General features: G+C 41.9%; 1 protein-coding gene across 2 annotated transcripts in view; it reads right to left on the reverse strand.

Annotated features, from left to right (window-relative positions):
* LOC309383456 (uncharacterized protein) overlaps positions 1-27,112 on the reverse strand; it is a 120,229-nt gene that overhangs the window by 51,773 nt on the left and 41,344 nt on the right. The window contains exon 2 of one of the 2 annotated variants that reach the window (XM_081936022.1): positions 10,792-10,895. The exons of the other annotated variant lie outside the window; for it this stretch is intronic. The gene's annotated coding sequence lies outside the window, so the exon portion shown is untranslated. The remainder of the gene's footprint in view (positions 1-10,791; positions 10,896-27,112) is intronic. 2 annotated transcript variants of the gene reach the window in all.

A 27,112-nucleotide genomic window follows, 5' to 3' on the forward strand; every position in this document is an offset into this window, starting at 1 on the left:
TACAGCCTTTTATGGTATTTTTAGAGTAAAAAGCTGATCAAGTAAGTTTAGCCCTCAGCTGATTATTGTACCAATGTAAACAAAGAATTATAAAAATGGGTACACTGGAAGGGGATTTTTTGGTCTCTAAAAGTTAGAAATAATTTGGGAAGATTTCCAACAACCAGAGGGAGAGGCTTTCTTCCTTACAGATCTACATAACATTTTTTTCTTCATTTACATAGACCTAGAATTTGGGCACAAGTTTGATTAGGAGGTTAGATTTATATTCAACCTTTTCTCCTTCCTCCAATCTCTTTTTTCTATGAAGTAAGTCACAGCTAAAGGCTCACAATGAAGGTGATCTTGGCTATTGCTGTGGAGACATAGCTTCAATATCTTATCTATCAGAACCCCTAATGTGATATCTCTGCTGTACACTGAAACATAAGCAGAAGTAGTTTGCAAATGATCAGCCATCTCCAAAAGTTTTGAGCAGGAAAAAATTGTTTGTCAACTTCCAGAGATATTTCATGAAAAATCAATTTTAGGATACCCCGGAATACCTAAATCCTGCTGAGAACATTTTCCTGCTGGTGGAGGCTTATCATTAACTTCAAAATAGGATATTTGGATCAGTAGTGGGTTGCAGATGGTATGCCCCGGTATGGGCGTATCGGAGCCTGCCCGGAGCACTGGCCACCGTTCCGGTACGGCCCACCCACCCGCCTGAGCTCCTTATCTATCCTTTAAGCCTTTGGTGCTTCCATACACGTACATAGCGTGTACGGCGCCTGCATGACGCTTCGCTGAGCAGCTGGAGTGTCCCGGAGGCTTGCGGAAGTGTCGCAGGCAAGTACGACACACACGTGCACCGCACTCATCCGTGTGGGTGACGCCGTACCGGTTGGAACGGGTTCCGGAACCCACCACTGATTTGGATCATTGCTGGTTCTGTTGTAAACATTTCATGGAACCACAGCTCACAACCAAGTGCAAGAACAGAGAGTAAATGCAGTTGCCTTCAGCACAGGAGAATATGGTACACATTCTATTAGAGGAAGAGTACTTTGTTTTTCCCAAACTTCCAATTTTTCTTGTCTTTTAAAAATAATTTTTATAAAGATTTTCACAGAAGTAAAAGATAAACCCAAAACAATATAAGGTAAAATTAAAGAAAAGAAACAGAAAGTGTGACAACAAAAATAATTAAAAAAAAACTTTATAGCAGTTACAAACTTATTATCTGTTCTCCCCCTTTAAAGTTACATCATAATTCCCATATTCAACCCTTTTTAAACAGAAAATCCGGAACCACTTGTTCATTTTTCCATTTTGTGCAAAAAATCCATAAGAGGTTTCCAGTTGCAAAAGCACTTATCTTATCCCTGACCATACATGTCAATTTTGCCATTTCTACAAATTCTGTCATCTTCACAATCCTCTATTGTGGGTTTCAGTATTTTTCCATCTTTGTGCTTATAATTTGTTGCAGTTGCCCCTGGTCTTTTCTAATTGATATCCATGAATCCCAGTTTTTAAAAAAATCTGGTTTCATCGTAATATTAATCTTTAAAATTCTTTGAATCATTATAGCTATTTTGTGTCCAATATTATTTTGCTTTTTTGCAAGACCACCATGCTTGGTAAAATGACCCATCGTATTTTCCACATTTCCAACATTGATCAGAAGTAGCTTTATACGTATTCAGTACCCTCTGGGCAGAAAAATAGGATACAAATCACATCCATGAGTATAAAACTGTTTTAAACAAAAAAACTGAAATCAATTATTTCAGGTCAGTGAAGGCATTGAGTCTGGATGGTGGCAAGGGAGATATAGCAAGGCATTTTTGCACGCCATCATTTGGCGGACCAACAGCCTATTATCTAAATACAGTACAATTCCAAACTACTGAACAAACGTGCTCTATTAAAAAATCTAAAATGGTGACAAGAGAATAATAATGCATTACAGGTACTCTCAGCATTTATCTAGAAGTCTGCTGCTCAAGGCTATCAAAATATGTTGCTTTGGACAACAGTTGGACTGGAACCTTTCCATCTAGAGACAAACTATGTGGATATCCAGAGCAATGTCTTTCTATAATTATGGGACGGTGGAAGAGTTACTGACAATCAATACAGATGCAGTATATCTGAACAAAGATAACTGGCTTGAGTTGTGAATTCATTACTGGAATTTGAGAGGAGAAATTTGTTCTACTTTTTACAAAATACATGTAGTTTAATTTGAGATTTTTTGGAGCCAGTTTTTCACTATCACCTTTATTTTGTAATGTCAAATGTTCCCAATGACAAACGTGGAGCTTTTCTTTATCTATTATTTCTTTATCTATTAAAAGCACAAACAAAGCAGAGCAAGAATTAATTAATCAATTATGGCTATATTTGTAAGTGTAAATATCAAACCTGACTTGAATACAGAACAGCAAAAACCACTGACAATTAGTTTGCTGCATTGAGTTTCAGTCCAAAATAAGAATATAAAAATTATCTATACAACACAGTCCTCGACTGATCTTTCAAACTTGCAGTGGCATTGAAAAAAGTAACTTATGAAAGTTTTCACGCTTGCAACCAAGCATTCACATGTCATATGAACAAAATTCAGGCATTTGGCAACTAAGCATGTATTTATGACAGTTGCATTGTCCCAGGGTCATGTGATCACCATTTGTAACCTTCTCAGCTAGCTTCCAACAAGCAAAGTCAACGGGGAAACCTAGATTTGCTTAATGATTACAATGCTTCACTTAACAACTGCAATGCTTCACTTAACAACTGTAGCAAAAACATTGTAAAATGGTGCAAAACTAACTTAACAACTGTCTTGCTTAGCAACTGAAATTTTGGGCTCAGCTGTGGTCATAAACTGAGGACTACTTATATATTTATATTGCTACTATACAGCATTTCATTACCTTTTCTATTTGCAATTTAAATGCATTGAGGAAAACATTAAAAAGTCAGAGAAGCAACTGAATTTGGGACTCACCATTTTCCTCAAATATTATTTACTTAAATATTTTAATTAGCTCCCAATAATACATAGATGTGCTATCCTAGCCAATACATACTGACCCTTAGCAGATTTTCTTTTTCAGGAAATCATTCACAAAGTCCATGAAGTGAAGTGATCTGAAGTGATCATAAAAGCCCCGAAATGGTATCAGCAAACCCAAAAGAAAGATGACTCAGGCACAGATGACAGTTGTACAATATTGTTTCCAACAGTTTTGAATCTTCACTTTGCCTTCAGTACATGAGCAAAGACTCAGAAGTTCCTGAATACATAGCTGGCAAGTTAATTTAAGATAACTTTTGATATATGTGTCGTATTATCTGGTTCATGGAGGAAGGAAAAGAAAAGAGGCATGGTATAATCAACAGTAGCAAGGCTGGCAACCTGGTAATTAAGCTGTCTTAAATAAAAAACAAAGCTAAAAAGTAATCTCAAGAACCATATTTTGGATGGATTAAAATGAAGAAGCATAGGTCTGCATTGTACACATCTTCCCACTCTGCTTCGTCAAAATACTGTAAACAGCACTGCAAAATAATTCTAGCAAAATATTTTGTCGTTATAGGAGACTACTGACTATCTGCATAAATACTAAGCCATAACGTTGCAGTCCATTTACAGATGTCAAATATATGCACTCAGACACAGCTAATGGTCCCTAGGCATTTCCTTCAGTTTTCAATTACAATATTGATACATAGAAACCTTAACCTCATTTTTGAAATAAGATAAGCTTGGTTGATGATTAATTATCCTGACTTATCCCAATAAACCATTTGGACCACAGCTTAAGGCAAATGGGTGGTTAGTTAGAAACGGAAGCAGGACGTTCTAGACCTGGGATGTCCCATCTTCCCATCTGGCTGTGAAATTCTGGGAATCGAAGTCAACAAATCTTAAAGTTGCCAAGGTTGGACGCTCCCGTTCTAAATTATCCATCATGGTTTCTCCAGAGTAGGAAAGTGGAGAAGATGAACACAAACGCCCAAGTACAGAGTATTATGATTTAGTGTTAAGTATGAATCAGGCAAACAACTTCAGACACAACCTTAGTTGTAAAAAGTAACATGTCCTTTGAGATGGATAATATTTTAGAGGCCATCTCCCTGACTTTATAGTCTTCCATAACTGAAAAAAAACAGTAGCAGGATGGGAAGGAACCTATGCAACCCTGAGGCTGTAGAGAAACACACAGAAAAGCTCTGTTTCTGGCCTTGCTATTTACAGCCATGCTTACTGTTAACCAAGGACCTCTCTAGTTTCCTGTGGGAACTTAGCCCTGTGTTATACTGGCTGGATTTTCCACGATGTCATCACTTCGCCTAATAGTCAATACCATAAAAAGCTAATCACAGTCTGTACAAGCAGATAACTTAGTGATTCAGAAGCCCAGACAACTACTAAGAGAGCTTTATGATGATTACCCAAATTAAACATGTTAGAATTCTATTTATAATTATGTCTATAAAATGACTGCATTATCTATTATATTATCTTCTCAATCTTTCCATTTTCAAAAAAGGATATAAGCAAAGTTCTGAAATTAGATACTAACTTGGTAATTTATTTTTCAGTATAGCCAATTAAATACGGCAACTATTCCAACACAGAAGCCATGCATATCAAAAACTCAGTGATGTAGACAAAACTCTCTGCACAATAACTCTCATAATTCACTACCACTTGTTATGCTGATTAAGATTAACATGAGGGGATGTCCATGCCAACAAAGAATGGGAACATTCTTAAGACATCCTTAAGAAGCACATCCTATATCACACTGCAAATAAACTCAGTGCTGAAGTTTTGCTTCTCCTTCTCCTGGAAGATTTCCAAAATAGTTCACATACTCCAGTTTAGACATGTGTTTGTGGTGAATCAGATACCCATGCACACTCACCAATCTTCTCAACTATTAACATTGCCCACACAAGAAAGTCAGCCTCTATGCAATTACTGTAAGCCAATGCCAATGTTCATATCAAATCCTTTGGTTGTTTGATGTTGCCTCGTGAATAGCCCTAGGTTCCTTTGTTTAGTGGAACACTTTCACTCCTCTTCTCACATTTCAATGTATGCATAGGGTGGGAAGTAAAAAATCAGAGAGGAAGGTTAGAATAATTCATTTATCTCACAGTGACTCCCCTGCTTCCTCAAACTCCCTTTGGGTGTGTGACAATAAATTATATTTAAAAATAAATCTAAACAGTATTTCATAAACAGATTTTTCTGCAGGATCCAATCTGGGTCCGTCACCAGGACCAGAGGTTTTGTCTTCCAAGCTTTCAGACTCATGCTGGAACCCATCTTCAGGGAACTTCTCTCTAGCAGAATGTGCTTTATTCTGCGAGTGGTATTTATAGTTCCTGTTGTACGTGGCTTTTTAGATGTTGGTTGGGGCGTGTTGATGGCTGACTTTTAAGTTGTTGGCTGCTGTTTGCTTATATTGTACAGCCCTCACTTTCTAAGTACTTGATAGGCTGGTAAATCAGCACTCCTGACTGACGAAGGGACCGTTTCCCAGGCTTCAATCACTTCCCTGGCTGTTTTTGTATCTGCTCGTCCAACAATCTTAGTAGTTAATTGAATGTGTGTCCTTGTTCATTGCTACCAATGAATTCGGGACTCATCATCTGACCACTCACTTGTGTTCTTGCAATCTGATGGTTAGCTTCCTCATCTGTCCTACATAGTCACAGGGGCAATCAATGCAAGAGATTTGGTAGATTACATTGGAAGTATCTCCCACCTGTGCATAATTTGTCCTCGTATGGTAGCCTCTGGACACTGTGCAATGCCCACTTTCAGATCTCAGAATCTATGTTCTACAGCTTCTGAAATGTTTTGGAAGTATGGCAGGGTATGCCATGTGGTTGGTCTTGTACCTTATTTCTTCCTTTCTCTCCCCACCGTCTTGCACAGACATTTTGTGACAAATTATTGTGGGTACTCATTCTGCTAGAATTGTTCACGTAGGTACCTGTTCTCCAGCTGTCTGGATTGCTGGGTGCTGCAGTGGATTTTCACCCTGCCATATAGTGTTCTAATGCAACTCTTTTTATGTGTCAGTGGATGGTTGCTGTTGAAATTCAGAATGTGTGGAGTGTTGGTTGATAAACTGTGGTTTCTAGGCTTTCATCCTCTTGTTTGTTGACAAGTACATCTAAAAATGGTAATTGCCTAGCTGTTTCTTCTTCCATTGTGAACTGCATGTCCAGGAAGATGGAGTTCAGTATGGTATGAAAGTCTTTAAGTGCATTTATTTTGATGATGACAAACCAGAGGTGGTTTGGACCAGTTCGGGCGAACCAGTAGTGGTATGCTGGCCTGGATCACTGGAACCAGGAGAGACCCATGCTGGTCACACCCCCGAATCAGTTCCCTCAGTCGCTACTAACATTGTTGGAATGTTTTTTTGGACTGCCGGCATGTTTTTTTTGGCTGGAAAAGGGGGCAGAGAGAAACAGTCTAGAGGTGGGTTCCTACCGGTTTGGACCGGTTCGGGTGAAGCAGTAGTGGGATGCCGGCCTGGGTCACTGGAACCAGCAGCGACACAGGCTGGCCACGCCCCTGAATCGGTTCCCTCAGTCGCCACTAACATTGCCAGCATGTTTTTTTGGACTGCCGGCATGTTTTTTGGCTGAAAAGGGGGCAGAGAGATGAGAGAGAGATGAGAGAGAGAAAGAGGGGGGAGAAAGAGAGAGATGAGAAACAGAGAGAGAGAGAGGGAGAAAGAGAGAGAAAGATGAGAAAGAGGGAGGGGGGACAAAGATAAGGGAACCTTGTGGTCGTTAAGCGAACACTGTGGTTGTTAAACAAGTCATTTTCTCCAATGAGCATTTTTAACCAGAAATCAAAAGGAATTGTTGGAAACTGGCAAAAGACATAGAAAACCTCAGTCACATGACTGTGTGGGATGTTGCAACTGGCCATAAGTGTGTGTGTGTGCATGTATGTGTGTACGCGCACACATGGCTGTCAAAACTCCAAAAATAGGTCAAGTAGCTCTGGGGAGGTCAGTTGTAAATTACAACATTTGCTAAGCAACCGGCCATTAAGCAAGGACCACTTGTATTTGGTTTGCCTTAAGGGTTCAGAGCTGTATGGAATCTGTATGGAAGAAAGAAAAAAGGAAGGAAGGAAGGAGAAAGAGGGAGGGAGGGAAAAGTGAATCACATATAGTTGCATGGTTGGATGGATAGATAGATACATGAAGGGAGAGAGGAAGGGAGAGAGATAGGGGAAAAAAGGAGAGGAAGGAAGGACCATAAACCCTGGCACTAGAAGTGGCTTCAGAAGACACTTTGAAACAGCACAGCTGTTTCAGGGCTGGAAGGGATCTCGGAGGTTATCTAGTCTAACCCCCTGCTCCAGCAGGAAACCTTATATTGTCTGGATTATTTTGGTGCATCTAACAGAGAGGAAAATTGCCAGAAAAGAGGAGTTTACTAGAACAAGGCTGCCATGCAGAGGAAGGCAGATGTAGTCCTTGACTTATGACTACAATAAAGCCCAACATTTTGGTTGCTAAGCAAGAACGTTGTTAAGTGAGTTTCACCAGATTTTACTCAATCCATGACATCTCCTGGCTCTAACAGTCATGTGCAGGCTATGGAAGAACATCTGAAGGCATGTGTAATATTCTAATGTACAGAAGTTATAGTTAAATGTGTGGCAAAAAGTGGACTCTGGGTGTGTTTTTCCAAATGCAGTAAGTAAGGTTGAATGTGTATAGTTTTAGAAGAGGTGTGTGTGTGTGTGTGTGTGTGTGTGTGTGTGTGTACATACACATGCAGTATATATGTTACGGTGAAAGACCGAAATCTGGTGAATGTCGACATTCACCCGTGAAAGACCGAATATTTCATTACATTGTTTTACATTCGGACCTTCACCAATGTCGACATTCACATAGTCGCTTGGTGTATGTCCGAAAATACCCTTATCCTCTCGACACCCTTACCCTAATCCCCTTACCCTAATACCTCGGCTCCTCGCTTCCTTTTAAGCGTCTTCTATTCGCGGAGTTTTTTTTTTTAAACCTGCGATCCTTAAGAAGACGCTTAAAAGGAAGCGAGGAGCCAAGGTATTAGGGTAAGGGGATTAGGGTAAGGGTGTCGAGAGGATTACCCTTATCCTCTCGACACCCTTACCCTAATCCCCTTACCCTAATACCTCGGCTCCTCGCTTCCTTTTAAGTGTCTTCTATTCGCGGAGTTTTTTTTTTTAAAACCTGCGATCCTTAAGAAGACGCTTAAAAGGAAGCGAGGAGCCGAGGTATTAGGGTAAGGGGATTAGGGTAAGGGTGTCGAGAGGAGAAGGGTATTTTCGGACATACACCAAGCGACTATGTGAATGTCGACATTCACCGGTGAAGGTCCGAATGTAAAACAATGTAATGAAATATTCGGTCTTTCACCGGTGAATGTCGACATTCACCAGATTTCGGTCTTTCACCGTAACATATATATATATATAGTAGATAATATATCTTTTTGTGTGCCTATACACAATCTATACCAGTGATGGCGAACCCATTTGTCAGGGCACGCGAGGTGTTGCCTTGTCAGCTGGCCAGCGCGCATGCGCGCGCTGGCCAGCTGAGTTCACCTTTTTAAAAGCTATTTTTCATCTTCCCCAGGCTCCAAAGGCTTTATAGGAGCCTGGGGAGGATGAAAAGAGCCTCCCCTGCCTCCCCCCCAGAGACTTCAGGGACCGTTTTAAGCGCTAAGTCACTTCCGGTTTGCTCGGAGTGTGGTTTTAAGTGCTCCGAAGGCTTCAGGGAAGCCTCCGGACGGTTCCTGAAGCCTCTGGAGGGCCTCCAGGGGGGGTGGGGGAGGCTCTTTTCGCCCTCCCCAGGCTCCTATAAAGCCTCTGGAGCCTGGGGAGGGTGAAAAAAGCATGTAAAATTGGGGGGGGCGTTGTGCGCGTGTGCGGCACGCCCGCACACGACCCCCCCGCGTTCCCCCCACTTGTGGCACGTGAGCCAAAAAAGGTTCGCCATCGCTGATCTATACTATGTAATATGTATGTACATATATAGCATATATACATAGGATTAAATAGTATATTTTGGATGTTCAGAAGTAGTAAATAAATAGACAGAGAAATTGTATCTCGTTGAGGCCTCTGAGGCGGGGAGAGACCAAGTAAGGCGCCCCTTGACATGAGTGACATCAAGTTGGCTAGCCCACCCATCACATGACCAACCAGCTACGCTCACCCAGTCACACGATCAACCAGTCACATGACAAACCATTCACATGACCATGAAGCACACCCAGTCACATGGCCAACAAGCCATGCCCACCATCACATGACTAACAAAGCCACACCCACCAAACAAGCCATGCCCACAGAACCGGCAGTAAAAAAAAAATTGAAACCCACCCCTGTGACAAACGTATCACCCATATAGCAGCACCAGAATTTAGATGTGTAGTTCTAAAGTGCACAGTGTTCTGGTTCACGCAGGATTGTTTCTTCAATAATATAAATCTTCTTGCAGCAGCTAACTAGATAATCTACTGTCTAGGTGGCATTTGCTGTATGTTACTGTCTTCTAAATTCTGGCTTTGTATGCAATTATTTCTAAAATTTGGAGTTATGCAGCCTGAACTTAGCGCCTCTGTCTCTTTCTTCAGTTAATCACCTCTTAGACATTTCTACATCTTTTTGCCTGATAGTTCTCTCAATCCTTCCCCCCACCCCTTGTGGCTCTCAACCTGTGGCCTGTGGACCCCAGGGGAGCTGTAAAATTGTCCAATTGCGTTTTAAAAAGCACCTTTGGGACTTCAACACTTCAGTCAGAGAATTATATCCTTCCTTACCATACTGCCCTACAAATGCAGTTTAGTGTGACAGGCATAACCTGTTATATTTTCATGAGATTGAGCTCTGTAGCTAAACCAAGAACTAAAGGGAGCAATGGAAACCCATGACTTTAACCTGCAAATGGTCCTAGATCCCAGATAATATGGAAGGAAATTTAAAATATGCTAAAATCTACACACAAGATGTCTAAAAGGTTAGGTAGACTAAATACATGAAATTACAGTAAATGAAACCAATGCAAACCACTCCACACAGCAGCATGAACCGTTTACTCAGAGGCTCAATATGCAAAGCATATTGTGCTCCGGGGCAGAGAGATCTTCCATCTGAAACTTTTAAAACCAGGACATCCTGTTAGTGGGGTCTATTTATTCATAGTCTCTGAGCTGTGTGAAAAATGAGAGCTGACAGAAGAGCAATACAAGCAGTTTGTGTGCTGCATGCTAGAACTGCATGTGCCGGCTTTATACCATAACACACTCAAGTTGTCGTTCCCACTTTTTCTCATGTGTTATATGCCAATAATATGGAAAATACACACATACAAATATTTTTCCTATTACTCTGTTTTAATTATGTCTAAAATGTTGAGCTTGTAATCCAAAAGCAAGAGAATCCCACCCCCGTCTGCTTGACTACAAAAGATGATAGTATCCAGCTGTAAAGCTGGCAAATCAGATTCAGAACCTATGGCTGATTCAAGAACAGCCAGTTCAAATTATTTTAGCTGTTATATATAGCAAGCACAAAGAGAGCAAGAGGACAACTAAAACAACAGTAGTTCTATGACAGGAAGGTATACTTCTGTTTGATATAGCAAAGCTACAAGTTGTCATCTAAATGAATATGCCTGCATAATACTAAATAAACTGAAGAACCATTTTCACACTAATTTTCTCTCTCTAAGTAATAATTATATTTGTGACATTTACCTTGATTCTTGGCCCTGATTTGTCAAGAGGCCCAAAGGATCTTTTTTCTCTAACCCCAACGTGTTCTTTCAAAAAGGATACTCTTTTGCTAAAGAGGTGTGGGCCTGAGTGTGAATAAGAATCAGAAATCATTCATTGGAGAAAGTATACTTTAAAGGTTTCCTTTAAAAATCCAATTAATTAAAAATTATTTAAACGAATTATTGTTTTCATTGTTTTATTTTTTTTAAAAAATTAACTGCAGTATATGCTTTGAATTGTGAGCTGTTTGCTAAGATGGGAACTCAAAAATAAATAAATAAACAGACAAAATATAGGTGTAAATATGTGAAAACATCATCAATACAGAGTAAAGGCAATGTTCATAATGCAAATAAATAAATAAGCAAAGAAAAACTTCAGTTTAGGGCAGGGATGTCAAACTCAAGGCCCTAGATGTGGTCCCCGGGGCCACCCTGGAAACAGCAAAAAACTGGCCTGCGATGCCTGTGCCAATGAAAACGCCAGAGGAGGGAGGCCGTTGCCGGCTTTCCAGGGCTCCGTTTTACTGGCAGAGGGTTACAGGAAACCATCGAGGGCGAAAATGGAGCTCAGGAGTCTATTTTCGCTGGCAGAGCACTCGGGCCACCACAGATGCCCCCGACATGAGTGACAGAGAGCTGGCCACATCCACCCTGGTCACACCCATCCCAGCCTCCCCAAGGTCAAACACAACCCTGATGCAGCTCCCAGTGAAATTAAGTTTGACACCCCTGTTTTCAGGTGTATACCAGTTCCATTCTTAAGTCCTTTAGCCCGACAGAATTAAGTGTGGAAGGAAACCCATAGTCTGTGAAAAACCCAAACATTATTATAAGATTCCACTTTGAGACTACTGAAAATTATGAGAGTTTCTTTAGTAAATCTTAATGGATAATTTTTTTTAAAGCAATTAAAAGGACAAATCAGAAACCATAAAATATCCTGAACACTAAGAAATTTTACTTCCTTCTTTAAACACATGTTAATTATTTGTCCTAATTAATATAGTAGCTAAAATAATCTCCACCCAACAAATACTAAAAATATAATTTTTAAATCACTTATGTATGTTTAATACATTCCCTTCTTGTATCATCCTCTTTAATAAACATACATTTATTTAATATGAAAGAATACTGCAAATCCAATAATCTGTAAGTGCATACTTATAAAGTGTTCTCATGTTCCATATTTCTGTTTAACTAAATGCGTAGGTCTCTAGTTTAAGCATATTTGTGTAGCAAGCTTCATTTCCAGGTGTTAAACACTTTAAATAAATATTTCAGATTGCACAATCTGTTTTGAATCTTAGCATTCCCTTTATTGAGAAACTTTGAAGAATCTATTCTAGAATGGTTACAGGGACTTTAAGTAAAATGTGCTTTATTTATAGGGTTGACTTAAGACAAACATACATCAGTTACAACAATTCTATAAAGGTACTGGTTTTGAATAATTAACAAAGAACCATCAAATCTGACTGAGATAAGAAGGTAGAGAACAAACCCCTACCAATGGCTGCTATTTCCTTGAGAGAGGTGATTGAAACCAAACACATGCAGCTACACAAACAAAAATGGGATTTGATGTGGGGGGCAGAATGGTTTCTAGATAGTATTCACAGGCCACAATTTTTTTCTAACCCTAGATTACATCAAACAAATAATGAATACAATCACCTAAGAGGAGAAATTCATTAAGAAGCATCCTAGTTTGATAACATGTTATTTTAAAATAACAACTTGTTTTTACTGGTTCAAGGTATGGCTGTCATTTATTTATTCTTAACAAATAGCTGGACTGGATCTTCATTTATAGTTACTATACCAGAAATCGTCTGATATATATATATATATATATATATATATATATATATATATATATATATATATATATATATATATATATATATATATATATATATATATATATATATATATATACATACATACATACATACATACACACACACACACACACACACACACACACACACACACACACACACACACATATATATATATATATATATATATATATATATATATATATATATCTTCCATATAATTATAAAAAGCAAAAAGATGAAATGGTATTGGAGATGCCATGGAAGCAAATGTGTATGTGTTGCTATAAAAACCTTCCCAAAGAAGACTTACTTAACAGAATAACAGACAAAGGTCACTCTTTTGAAGATGGCAAAGTCCACATTTTGGACAGAGAGGATCATTGGTTTGAAAGCAGGATAAAAGAGGCCATTTATGCTAACATTGAGCAGAAGCCCTCTCTCAACAGAGGGGGAGAGATAAGACATCACCTATCTTCAGTCTACGTTCCAAGAAGATTCCACAACCAATTGCACTCTGATTCAAGTGATCCTAAGGGCAAAGGTAAGCTCCCAACTGCCTTCAAGAGCTCGCATGGAGAGTGCTAATAATCAAGGACTGCAAAGAAATACAATCCATCCTTTCTCCCCTCCCAACCATCTGGTCAGAGCCTATCCTTCCATCCCCCCACCATCCAGTCTCAATCGTCAGTACCTATCCTTCCATCCGCCGCCACCACCATCATAACTGATGAAGTTTCTTGAATGAGAAATGAAATGTTTTGTTCTTCTTCCTCAAGGAAAAACAGTCCTCTTGCCATTTGAAAAATGACCTTTGAGACATCTATGACCTGGATGACTGAGAATCTCCACAGACTTTTGGCATGATCTTGATTCTATCCTCTGTTAATGCAGCCTAGGACTGTGTTGGCTTTTGGGGCTGCTGCAGCACATTCCTGGCTCATATGTAAGTGATTGTTCATTAGGACTTCCAAGATCCTTTGAAGGGATGGTTCCATGTGAGCAGTGGGCACTTGTACAAGCAACAAGTGTGCACAGTCTCTGTTCATATAATCATGCATTGTGCAAGTGGAGCTGCACACATGTGCTTGCTCACCTGCTGCTTGCACTACCCAGTTCCAAAAGGGCCACGACACGGGATCCAATCAAAGCCAAGGGGTTGGGGACCCCTGATATAGAGAAAAGTAAGGTTTTTATATTAGGTAAGAAAAAGCCAAATGCACAAGTGTGGAATAGGTGGTACATGGCTCAACAGTAGTAACTAATTAATTATCTTGATGGCTCTATTAATTAATATTAATGGCTCAAAAGTAGTAACTTATTAATGATCTTATATCAAAACATAGAATTTGTTTATTGGATTTGTGTGCTACCAGTTTGATTGAACTGATGGCAGTTTATAATAATTAAACCATTAAACCAATGTCCAGTGACTATAAGAAACCTAAAATATTTCCACATATCTCTCTCATACAGCATTTAACTGAATGCACATCTAGGTAGTCAACCAAGGCTGTGGCATATTAGTCAATAATCAAACCATTTACTTTATTGTTCTTAATAATGTTTCTTATATTTTCTTCTCCACCAAATAGTATCTGCATAACACATGTCTTCCATGAGTCAAGCACTGGATCCCTTTGTTCTTAATGGCTAGCAGATTGTTCTGTTAGCAGAAGGATGTTTCCCCACATCTCGGGGATGCCAAAAAAGATAACAATTTATGTTTGACTTAATACCAGCCCCTCACAAATAGATTGCATCTGCAATTTTTTCCCTAAAATTCATTGGATCAAAGGGCTCTTTATTCTATACAAGTCATATTGCAATCATCATAGCAAATCTAGAAAGCTACCGTATTTTCCAGAGTATAAGGCAACTGGGTGTATAAGACGACCCCCCACTTTTCCTGTTAAAATATAGGGTTTGGGCTATACTCGCCGTATAAGACTACCCCTCTTCCGAGGCACACCAAATAAAAATTAAAAAACATCAGATTTGATTTCAATATTGTCCCGCAGCAAGTTGGCCGTGGCGGGTTGTCCCATTTTGGTCTGGGACAGTTTTGCCAAGGCACAGGTGAGGGGTGGGTGGAGGGATGGTCTGATGCGAAGCCTTTTGCAGCGAAAGCCACAAAGCGGGTCTCCCGAGGTCACCTTATTAAACCTAGGTGTTGGGTCTCTGGTGAAGAACTTCCGCCAGAAATAAAAGGCTGGTAGTGCCATGAGTCTCTTCATTGTTTCAATTTACGGGCTGAGAAAAAAGAGAGCGTTTCCCCGCCCGAAGGAACATTGCTTGCCGAGGTGAAAAAGGTGAACAGGATGGGACTGCGGGGTAAATTTTTAACTCACCCAGGTTCAGGCTGTTCTGGAAGAAGATGACTAGCAGCAAGGAACCCAAGCAAGTGGCCAAGACCATGCAGTACACCCTGCTTTTCCTCATCTTCATCCCTGTGCCGCATCCCCTGGGATCAGAGCTTGGAAGAAGTTTGAGGAAATCGCGAGGAGCGACGCCAGCTCCTCATGGCCAGGTTTGTCTGGTTCCACTCCGAGCGGCTAGCAGCCCAGCTCAGCCGCTTCCACCTCCTCTTGGCTCACAAGCCCAAAAGCTCCCCTGGGCCCAGGGGGGAAACCTCTTCACCGGATAGGACCGTACTAAGTAAGCGGGCCAGGGAATGAGGATCGAAAGAGCGAGATGAGAAGATGCTTTTCCTCAGTAAGGCTCTTCCTTTGGGTGTCACCCCATGTATTTTTTCTCCCCCGATATCTTTGAGAGGGGGAAAGCGAAGAAAAAGTTTAGGACACGTGACCAGCCGGGAAAGCGGAAAGGCAGACCCCCCCTCCGTCTTCCTGTCCCATGGATTAGTCCGACTGAAGAGGGGAGTCACAATATGCAGGCAAAGTCACGCCGGGCTTTTATACCGTTTGTTTTCCAGATGGCGGGTTTGGAAGCCTGGCTTCATTATTTTTTAAAATTCTTTTTAACACGGGAGTCTGGACTTCAGGAGGAAGGAAGAAGGCCTAGACCATTCCTGAGCATGCAAAGAGTTTCTTTTAAAGGCAACTGAATTGCTACACATCTGGTAATTAGTTTGGGAAAATAATCTTATCCCAGCTTGGAACTGGTAAGTTTCAGCTTGCCATATACCCGGCGTATAAGACAACCTCCGTTTTTTGGAATGATTTTTATAGGCTAAAAAGTCACCTTATATGCCGGAAAATATGGTATAACTTCAGTAAACACTTTGACCATTAATGACAAATATTTATTATACCATTTCATATACTTCCTGTAAAAAAAGTCAGGGAAAGTGAACCTTAAGCCTAGGAACCGTATACAATTTTGCAATTCCTATCAATTAGGTTCTAAAGCATTTTTGTTCAGCCAGCCATGAAAAAGTCTCTAAGAGACATGGACAGAGCATGATATATATAGTAAGGTATTTTACCACAGAAAACTTATAGTACCAAAAAACACACTGACATCTTGGTTGGCATTCATTGTACTTAATTAATGTCTCTCTGATTTAACTAGAGAAGATGTTAAAAATGAAAGTGATTGTGTTTTTCTGCTTCCAGGGCCATTTATTATGTAACAAAATTCTAGCAACAGTAAATCAATTACAAATTATACAAAATTAATCAGTTCTGCTTTTTTTAAAAAAGGGGAGGCATAATGCAGCCTACCAAGGCTAATAAACCCAGAAATTAACTAGGGGTAGGTGAGACAGTGCAGGAAAGTTCCATTTTACTTAATTCAGTAAGATTTTTCATCTTTTTACCATAGTATTGAGGAGTACAATCATGCTAATAGGACATTATCCAGATATCATAGAAGTTATCCAGGTAAAAGATAAAAATTCTGAAAATGTATTTTCTCTGTTGTTATAAGAAAAGAGTTAGTGTTCTTACATAGATAGAATTAGCTATGAACTAAAATCCAATTTATGACCCAAAAATACATGGATTTTTGCATACCGAATGGAGTATAATTAAAGACAATATTTATAGAAATGTGTTATTGTCATAATTCATAAATATAAGCATATGTATATCACAGATCTAAGGAAAGAAATACAGAACTGAGTTTATATAAAAATTGGAATTAAAGTTTAAAAATTTTACCAATATCTTCTTTATACTAGGATAGACGTTTTGAGTTTTCCAACCTCCAAACAATTTTAGACAATTTTCTCTAGAAAATAAAGATGTGTATTTGGATAAGCTATTACTGATTCCACATTTCACAACCTAGCATGGTTCCACACATTTGCTCTCTTTCTTGCTCTCTCTGTTTTTCAAAACACATGTAGTCAGAAAGTAATCTCCCATTCTGTGCAGAAAACATATAATGCAACATAGCCAGGTCTTAACGGCCTTCTGTAACTCCAGGGAATGGGTGCCAAACCTATCTCTGAGGGGGCTGTTTTGAAAGACAGTGACGGAAGGCATATTTTCATCAGTGATAAGATGACAACTTTTAATTCATGGGTCCTCAAACTACAGCCCGCGGGCCACATGCAGCCTGCCGAAGCCATTAATCCTGCCTGCATAGGACCACGAAGCTGCCCTGCCGACATTGCCCCGCCCACCCTTTGACCGAGCGCTGGACTTACCTTCGTGAGCTCCGCGGGCTGGAACTGAAAGGTAATTATTTTGGCCTGCGGAGACGTTCTGGAGGTGGGAGAGGTGAAAAATGGGACATATAGACGTCCCAGGAGGCCAAAACCAGCCCAGTTTTGCCCAAATAATGGGCTGTTTTCACCCATTTTTGCCTGCAGAATGCTTTTGGAGACAGGGGAGGTGAAAAATGAGGCCAAAAACGGGCCCAATTTTCACCTCCCCCACCTCCAGAAGATAGATAAAGAGAGAGAGAGATAGACAGAGAGAACGGTAGAGAGAGACTTGTTGATTGTAAGCTGCTTGAGGCTGAGAAGAATTGCTGCAAAACTGAGTTTCCTGAAGTGGAGAACTAAACTCCTAAACAACTGAAAAAAATGATGTAGTAAAAAGAAAAGGCAACCAAAAGAGCAACATGCAAACAAAAGCAAATAAAACACTCCCAAGAGCAAAACAAATTAAAGTTTAATTTGTGTGCATTGTTTAATATACTGTTAAATTGGCCACGCCCACCAAGTCACATGACCTAGCACCACCACCACCCCGTTACATGACGGTCTAGCACCCGCACCCAGCCGGTCTGGCTCCCAACAGTCTGAGGGACCGTGAATTGGCCCCCGTTTAAAAAGTTTGTGGACCCCTGATTTAATTGAATGGACCTGGAGCGGACCCATTCTGCCTAAATGTACCAAGCGGGCAAAAACAATTGGAGACTATGATTCCTGAGATAACCATGCCCTATGCCATGAAGGGCTTTATAGATAATGTTCAGCACCTTGAAATGCACCCAAAGGCCAACTAACAGTCAATGTAGCTTATATAGCAGCAATGACACATGAATATAATGAGGTACCCATTACTGCTCATGCTGCTGCATTCTGAACCAGCTGTAACTTCTGGATAGTCTTCAAGGGCAACCTCATTTTGAGCACATTGCAGTAGTCCAGTAGCGGGGTGACCAGGCTATGAATGACCAGAGTATGTGACCATGTGAAAGACCTCTCAGCTAAGGAAAGAACGCAACTGGTGCACAAGATGAACCTGGCCACTGGTGCTATCTGCTCATCAAGAAGCAGTTGTGCTCCAAGTTGGGCACCAGTCTCAAATGGGGAAATGAAATCCCATCCAATAAAAAGGTAAAAATGTTGACCTAAATGTGCTTTTTTCAAGAGGCAACTGGACTTTCTGGTTTTTCTTTGAAGGTGTTTTGTTTCTCATCCAAAAGTTGAAGAAGCTTTTTGGATGAGGAGGGAAACGTCTGCAAAGAAAAACCAGAAAGTCCAGTTGCCTCTTGAAAAAAAAGCACATTTGGAACAACCATGGCCTGGATGGCTGAGAATCTCCATAGGCATGTAAAAATGTTGAGGCAAAAAAGTCACAGCTAGTCAATCTTTTCAGAATTGAGCTGCACTCTGTTCCCCCAAAGCTGAACTTAGAAATGGAAGAGGATGAGCAATGTTATATTTCTTCACCTGTTTTAATAAGATTTATCCAGCAATCAAGATCAAATGAACTATTTTCAACAAATGGACTAGATTAGTCAATTCATTATATCCATCTAAATCCTTCAAGTTGTTGCTTTCAATTATTTTTATAACTACACAATGAATGAAGACAACTGGGACACTACATACAGTATGAGGGAACAATGAGGATCAATTTCAGACATTAATCCCAGGGATCTATCATAAGGTCAATCACTCAGCCACTTCACTTTTGGATAAACAACTGTAGGGGCTGATTTTGGGTGAGGGGATAGTGCTTAGAAAAATTTTCATTCTCATGTGTATGCATTTATTTGTATGTGAGTGCCCAGCTGTCTTTTCCACTGTTTTTATAAAACTAGACAGGTGACATTTCATGCAAATAATACATACATTCACATTTTGAAAATCAGACAGCCATGCTAATGGTCCACAAGTGAAAGGCTGTAAAAAAAGAGTGAGTTTGTGCTACGAGAGCCCCATGAAAAATATTATCTAAATTTAACCATTTATATTTACAAAGTTATATCACTCACTGGTATTTTTTCTTATAACTATCAAACATTGTGATGCTTTCAATATTGAAAAATCAATAGAAAAATTACATAAACTGCCCCAATTACAATCTGTGCACTGTACAATCAGAATTACAATTAAACAAATAATCCTTTTTCTTGTTCTATATGGTAGCCTTCTTTAAACTAATGTCTGCCAGAAGCAGTAGATCACAATACTTATGGCAGCTAGTTTAGAATGTGCCTAGAAAAGCTGCTTCAATCATTCTGATTTGGGTGACAGGAGTTAGGACAATACAACATTTATGTATTGAAAAATACTTGAAGGAACATACTAACATGCGAGAATAGCCTTCTACTAGTTGTGTGCAAATTATTTATATTTAAATTCCTTTGAGTTCAGAATGTGCCATTTCAGGCTTGGAATACTTCTAGCTATTTTGGGTTCAAAGCATTTTGAATTTAATTTACAAACACATCTTTTCTTTCTTACAGTGAACTGTAGTTCCTGAGAATATGGAACAATTCTTTTTAAAGATTTCACAATTTTTTTTCCAACAGCACAGTGTGTTAAGAGTCCACAGCGACTTCCTGCTACCTAGTCTCATAAATATGAAATATGAACTAAAGCTTTTGCAAAACTATTTGTGAAAACATTTTATTGGCATCCTAAAATATATTTTTCCTCAGGATCTTTTGAAGAATGATATGCAAGCTATCACTGATAGGAATCTAGTGATATTGATATAAATGGTTAAAGGGCATATAGGAAGATTTTGAGAGTCTTGTATTTGTGTGTCCATTTCTCTACTCAGTACTGTACTTAATAGGTGGTAACTTATTGGAGCTTTTTTCACAACCTTAAAGATCAATACAACAACAGGTATTGCTTCTAAGACACTAGGCTGGAAACTGGAGACTCTGACTTCTAGTCCTGCCTTAAGCAGAGAGACAGCTGGTTAACCTTGGACCTGTCACTCTCAGTCCTAAGATGGATGCAATGGTAAACCACTTCTGAAACATTATCAAGAAAATATTTGTCTAGGATTTGTCTAAGTAATCAGCAGGAGTCAACAGTGAAATCAAAGGCAAATGAGCACAAGGTTGTAGAGGGTAGCAGGTTAATAATTTCATTTTTCCTTAATTAAATATACAATTTGTATAAATATACAAATTTATATTTGTACTTCCTCATATAAATGTCTAGAAAGACAATAGAATTGAACAGAAATCACCAGTACCAGCATTTCACCGAAAAAAGTAGAACAATAAACTGTATGGCTATAGTATTTGCCCTATCTATATTAAGAGTGCTATAAAGACAGAATGAACTATATTATTAGCCTCTTTATTCTTGTAACAGGTCTCTTAATATTCAACTCTTTTCTAAACTTACTTTCAAACACTTTTGTTTCCTAATTGCCGTTATTTCCAGTTTTCTTCCTAAAGACAGTAGGAAACATCTAAAAACATCTATCATCAAACTATGGTATTAAAGCCTCACAGGGGTCCAGAAGAATTAATATTCTTGCTTTCATGCTTGCTCCTGCAACGAATTATTCCCCAGAGCAACCAAAGCAATTCAGAAGCAAAGGTGAAATTTTGCCGGAAATGGTTTTAAAACTGTGTTTTGTCTGTGCTAGAATATACATTTTTTTAAAAGGAAAGTACTGTATAACAAATTCTTTTTCCCAAACCCAAATATATTAATAATGGTGTATTATTCCATTCGCAGTAGAAATACTTTCACTTCTTCTGTTTAAAGTTTGACTATGGTGAGTTTGGCCTGTTCAGCACAAAAAATGAAGTCAAATACTTAAACATTCCAGTTGTCATGCCAATAACTATGGAGAACATGCCTCAGTTTAAAAACCTCATTTTCCTGGCTGCAATGAAGGAAAATGTTGGCTTGGAACTAGATTAGTAGACCTTGCTTCAAAAGAACACACACATAAACCTTAGAAACACTTTCACAAGTTGAACAATTTGCATGAACTTAGAAATCTGGCTCCATTTCAAAGGAAGAAACCTGGCAGATGAAAACATCACTTGCTTAAAGGCTTCGTTCTGTGCCTTTTTACAGGTATTACTAATTCTCATTAAACCTACCTCATTGCCTGTAACCCACTCTGGCCAAAGCCAACAGGTGTACACAGACACAATCATTACTAAGCCAGTTGAAGAGCTTAGCAGAGAATTTGGGAGGAATTGGGAGTATGTGAGGTACGCAGAGATAAATTCTACTTTCCTAATGTTGTACATTCCAAAAGCTAACCTAAATATTTACAGATTGTCATATACAATACAATGACCATCACAAAAGGATGCAATAGAAGAAAAAGGTTGTTGGTATTAACCTGATATGCCTCTTCTCATACTGGGGGAGGAGTATCCAGGATGGGTTGACCTTGTCCTCTCTTGATTGGGCTGAGTCAGATAAGCTCTTTTAGCCATGCCTTGGTCACCAGGCTCCACCCAGTTATCGGCGAAGAACTCTATCCAACTCGCTGTGTCATCCACTCTACACTTTATTTTAGGTTCAGACCTTTATTTATTACTTCAACAGAACAGTTCAACAAACAACATAACAATTTTGCAACATACCCATATCAGGGAGGGGCTGGATACTCCTCCCTCACTATGAGAAGAGGCGTATCAGGTAAGTACCAACGCCCTTTCTCCATAGTGAGGGGAGGAGTGTCCAGGATGGGACGTACCAAAGCCTACACAGGGAGGGTTATACATTTGAGTATATGCCCAAATTTATGCCTGGTGAGGCGTGTCCCCCACCCTGTGAACAGCCTGCAACACCCTACGTCCGAATGAGGCTTCCACAGAAGCAAAGGAGTCCAACTTGTAATTCCTCACGAATGGTGAGGGGGAGACCCCGTGGTTGCCCTACAGATCTCAGATAGTGAGGCCTGCATGGCCCAGGCCGCCGAAGTGGCTGCGCTTCGTGTAGAATGCGCTGTGATAGAGCTTGGTGTTTGCAGACCCCGTGCCTGATAGGCAGAAGCAATACAGGTTCTTAACCACCTGCCTATCGTGATGGAAGTCACCTTTTTCCCCAGGGACCCTGGCTGGAAGGAAACAAATAGGGCTTCCAACTTCCTGTTCGGCCTGGTTCTTCTGAGGTAAATCCTCAGAGCCCTCCTCACGTCCAAGGTGTGTCACTTCCTCTCTAATGGGTGAGAAGGGTCCGGGCAGAAATTGGGCAATATCAGCTCCTGCGAGCGATGGAAGAACACACCTTGGGTATGAAGGACCTTAGCACTACCCTATCCTGGTGGAACACGCAGAGATCTTCTCTGGTAGACAGAGCCTGCAGTTCGGATATCCTCCTGGTGGAGGTGATGGCCACCAAAAAGGCCACCTTAAGTGTCAGGAACTTCAGAGAGACAGTTCGTAATGGTTCGAACAGAGGGCTATCAGAGCGTCCAACACCTTGTGTAAGTCCCAGGAAGGGTACCTGTGCACCGTGGGCGGTTTAAGATTGGAGGCCCCCTTGAGAAACCGCCTGACCATCGGATGGTGAGTCAGTGTCTGAGATCTACCACACAGGACTACCGATGAAATGGCCGAGACCTGTCTCCAAATCATGTTCAACCCTCTGGACAGCCCCGCCTGAAGGAAGTCCAGAACTTGTGCAACAGTGGCCCGGACGAGATCGTGGCCCCTAGAGATGCATCATGTTGAAAAAGCCCTTCCTGTAGCACCGTAAATGCGCTCCGTGGTGGGTCTGCGAGCTGCCTGGATAGTCTGTATAACCCTAGGGGAGAAGTGATCTTCCTCAGGATGCTCCGCTCAAGCACCAAGCAGTCAACTGGAGCCACTGAGGGTCCAGGTGTTCCAGCGACCCCTGACTGAGGGAGATCCTCTCCTGGGGGATCTTCCAGGACCTGTCCCTGAGAGGGATTGGAGATCGGCAAACCAAGGCCTTCAGGGCCAGTGTGGGGCAATCAGTACCACCTCCGCCCCCTCCCGCAAGATTTTTTGTATGACCTGGGGATCAGGGGTAAGGGTGGATAGGCATAGAGGAGCCCCCAGGGCCAAGGGCCGCGGAGAGCATCTACCCCTCCGCCCCCCCCCCATGTCCGGTACATGGAGTAAAACCTCGGGAGCTGGGCGTTGAGAGGGGTGGCAAATAGGTTGACCTCTGAGCATCCGAAGCACTCTGCCAGCTCCTCGAAGATTGCTGGCTGCAGCTTCCACTCCAAATTGTCCACCTTGGTCCGGCTAAGCCAGTCAGCTCTGATATTGTTCATCCCTGTTATATGTTCTGCCCTCAGCGAATGCTGTCTAAGGTCATAAGCAATCTGAGGTGCTTCTGCGTTTTCTCATAGTTGGACATCCAATTCTGAGTTTGTGGTGGGTTCAGGCATGGGGACCGGTCTGTCTGACCCTTTTGCCATGGCTAGAAGGGTGCTATGATTCTATGACTAGGATTAGCTCAGAAAATTTCTTGAATGTATTATGAATTCTTTGAGTTCAATTCACTTGTCTGCCACTAGGGTGCGTTGCAAGACTTTGTAGATGCAGGCGCAGTTCACTGGTCAGCCACCAGAGTGCGTTGCAGGGCTTTGGAGATGCAGGTGCAGTTCACTTGTCGGCCATTAGGCATTGCAAGTGTTGGCCCGAAATACTGGATTGCAGTTTGTAGAGGAGCCACTAGTGGACGCTGCTTGTGCCTACTGTTTGGAGTGATTGGTAATGGCGCCTTCCTTGCTGTTAAAGGATGGAAGGCTGAGTCAATCTCGAGCCAGTGAGATTTGAACTGCCAAACTGCAGCTAGCGTCAGATGAAGTAGCCTGCAGTACTGCATTCTAACCCCTGTGCCACCTCGGCTCTAGTTGCCAAGGCTATTCTGCTGGTTAAATTTGTCAAGCTGACTCTCCAATTGAGGAATTCCTAAAGGTCTTTACCCGAACTTGGATCCCGTCTTGAACCTGGCTAGTTTGGTACCTTCTATAGGGGTTGAGCCCTTCCCAAATAATTCATAAACAATAGTAACCAATCCACAACAGAATAGCAATCTCTTCAGCTGAACTACATCTGCCTTTTGGCCCTTTGGCTGCCCAAAGGCTTTGCACACACAAGGTAAGCTGATGTTGGGATGGTTGGGGCGTCTTTATTGCCCCTCGTTGTCAGGACAACTTATCATTAAAGTTCAAAGGATTTGGGAGGTTGGGTCTGGGCTAGCTGACCTCTTTCTCATTCAAGTTTTGTTTCCATGGAGATCTTTCCATGAGGCTTTTACAACCACTTAAGGAGTAAGGCTTGGAATCTGCATCAGGTTTCTCTTTCTTTGTCAGGCCATATGTGTTTGGCCTAAACAACAGCAGATCAGATTACATAGGTTGGGAAGAGGTGGGGTTGCTTTATCATGCGATTCCTGGATCCCCGTCCCCTGGAGCTCAATTAGATGGAAACAAGGTCGATCTTACTTTCAAACAAGGAGAGAGAGGAAACATGCTTTTCTAACTTTGCAGAATCTGCTTTCTCAGTGTATCAGAGTAGAACAAAAACAGGCTTTTCAGAGCAGATTGAATCAGCTAGGTGGTAGACAATGCATTTCTATGCAACTCTTGGCCCCTTTTTAACATATTTTCTTAATCACAACAGAGTCCTTCATCTTAGGAGAGATAATCAGCCTTTCTCACTGAAATGGGATGTTCCTCTTTGCTCCAAGATGGGGTGGGGGAAATCCCGGCAGCTGATTTCAGTTAGACTGCAAATGGAGTTTGGGATTCAACTTCAATGTCCCTTTTACTCAAGGGGAGCTCAAAATAACCTCATCTTTACACTGTTCTGCCTCGGGTGGTTGCCACACCCCCATGCCTGCAGAGGTAGAAGGGAGGAGAATACCCCGTAGTGAACGTGACTGCCATCCCTGGATAGAGCCCCAGATGCCTGAGGTATCAATGGGAATCCTCACATGCTGGGAGGGATCCTCCTCTGTGATCGCATCAGGCTCCAGACCAGGGGGAGCCTTCTTGCTGATGGCCTTATGGCAGATGCGCCTAGGGCTTTATGCCTCTGCCTTTCATGTTTAGAGGCAGGTTTGGGAGGCTTGGAGCCGGAGCTTGCCTCTTTAGCCGCCCTGGAGGAGGTGTGCTTCATTTTGCTCTTTGTCTTGCCGCCCCCACCCTTGGATGGACCTTCAGGGGTAATCTCTAACCTGATTGGAGGCTCTTCTGCTCTTCCAGTTGGGCTGCTGGCTTTAGAAACAAGGACCTGATTCCTGCCTGTGTCCTCTGAGCTGCAGGAGGTCGCCATCTTCGGCCACATGGGACTCTCCTCCCCCTTCTTTTCAAATGGCGCTGCATGGCAAATACAACAGCCCTGCCTGTCAGGGCTTTGAAAAAGCGGCTTGTGCTACTAAGAGCTGCTGCACTCTCTCCTGTGGCCTCCTGCTATTAACAGCAGCTCGCTGAGAGCCTTGCTGCCCCCTCCTCCAGCTGCTTTCCTTTCTCTTCCTTAAAGGGAAAGTTTTTCCTTAAAGGGAAAGCCTCAGCAGCGATCTGAGCCTCGTTGCCCTGTCTGGGCTTCTCCAGCTAGTCAGGCACTCAGAAAAGGATTGAATAGGGCTTGCATAAATCGTGATACCAAGGTTGCCGGAACACAAGATGATAAAGCCCGAGGTGTCGAAGGGAATCCTCACCTGGAGGGAGGGGTCCCCTTCTGCAGCCCTGCCAGGTGAAGAGAAACCTGGTAATCTTTCCTGTTTCCAGGCTGGGGGGGGGAGATCTTCCTGCTGCTGGCCTTGTGGCCGATGCGCTCCAAGGCTTGGTGCCTCTGCCTTCTTGGAGCTAGGCTTGGGGGGGGGGAGGTTGGATCCACAGCCTGCCTCTTTAGCCCCCTTGGTGGAGATATGCGTCCTTTTTGGCCTTTGCCTTGCCTCCCCCGCCCTTGGCTGATGCCTCCGAGATGGTTTCTAAACTTTTTAGGACTCCTCAGTGCCTCCGGTGGTTGCTGGCTGCAGGGCTGAGTGCCGGCCTCCTCTGAGCTGCTGGGGGCCGCCATCTTGGACCACGTGGTTTCAAAATGGCTCCCGGCTCCAAATTCAAAAAGCTCCTCTTTGCTGGAGCATGTGGAAGCGGCTTGTGCCTTTGAAGGCTGCCGCGCGGCTTCCGCTGCTGCTGGGGCTCTCTCTCGCCTCCACCTGCCTCCCGCAGCTCTTTCTGAGCCTCTCCGGCTCTCACCTTGTTCTCTGGCGATCGCTGCCAGTGCGGGCGCTCCGGGGCGTTTTAAAATGCCGCGATTCGTCGCTCAAACCGAGAGGAGCGGTGGAGTGCTCCAGCGCCCTTAGAGCCTCCTTGGGCGTCACCCTTGTTGCAAAGGCCTCTGCGGCGCTAGCTTGCCTGTCTTTGGTGAGAATCCTCAGTGCCCTGGGTCTCGCTCTGTGACTTGGGCTGCGCGCCACCTTAGCGGTAGCTGCACAGGCTTTCTACCCCCGCTGGGGGTTTCCTCAGCCTCTAGTGATTGATCAGGCAGCGTGGAGGCAATTTCAATCGCTTTTGCAGCAATTTAAAATTTTTCCTTTAAGTTTCTTCAGGATGAACACAGCCGTCCGTTGATGGACTGAGTCGATAACTGGGGGGAGCCTGGTGACCAAGGCGTGGCTAAAAGAGCTTATCTGATTCAGTCCAATCAAGAGAGGACAAGGTCAACCCATCCTGGCTACTCCTCCCCTCACTATGGAGAAAGAAGTATTCTTCTCCCATAAGATCTACTCACAGTGTCTCTGGAAATCTTTCTAGATATTTATTTACATGCACTCCATAACTGCTGTTGCCTGTAAAGATTCACACTTCTAGATATCTTAAGAAGTTTCTA

This window comes from Natrix helvetica (genome assembly GCF_964273705.1).
Source record: "Natrix helvetica genome assembly, chromosome: 1".
NCBI classification, from domain to species: domain Eukaryota; kingdom Metazoa; phylum Chordata; class Lepidosauria; order Squamata; family Natricidae; genus Natrix; species Natrix helvetica.